Raw genomic sequence first — 223 nt, 5'->3', positions numbered from 1 at the left:
CCCCGCCCCCCCCCCCCCCCGGCACCCAACCTGGTCTCCCCCAGCTCCACGATGCAGCAGCCGTACTCGGTGCCGAAGGAGATGCGCACGTTCCGGTAGTCATAGCACTGCCGCCCGTCGAGACGCTGCGGGCCCAGAGACACATAAACACCGGTTAACGCGGAGGCGACGGAGGGGCAGCGCCAGCCCCCTCACCGCGGGGCGGGGAAGGGGAGGCCGGGGC

The 223-nt window shown here is 72.6% G+C and overlaps 1 protein-coding gene across 1 annotated transcript in view; it reads right to left on the bottom strand.

The window, feature by feature from the left end:
• The window catches only part of EXOSC9 (exosome component 9), a 5,764-nt gene extending 5,643 nt beyond the window's left edge, over nucleotides 1-121 (bottom strand). Inside the window, exon 1 of the mRNA XM_010013522.1 lies at nucleotides 31-121. The gene's annotated coding sequence lies outside the window, so the exon portion shown is untranslated. The remainder of the gene's footprint in view (nucleotides 1-30) is intronic.
• Nucleotides 122-223: the final 102 nt, after the last annotated feature.

The sequence above is a fragment of the Nestor notabilis genome, unplaced genomic scaffold, assembly GCF_000696875.1.
Source record: "Nestor notabilis isolate BGI_N333 unplaced genomic scaffold, ASM69687v1 scaffold26674, whole genome shotgun sequence".
In the NCBI taxonomy this organism is placed as follows: Eukaryota; Metazoa; Chordata; class Aves; order Psittaciformes; family Psittacidae; genus Nestor; species Nestor notabilis.
Note: the sequence above shows the minus strand (reverse complement) of the source record. Positions and strands in the feature narration are given on the sequence as shown.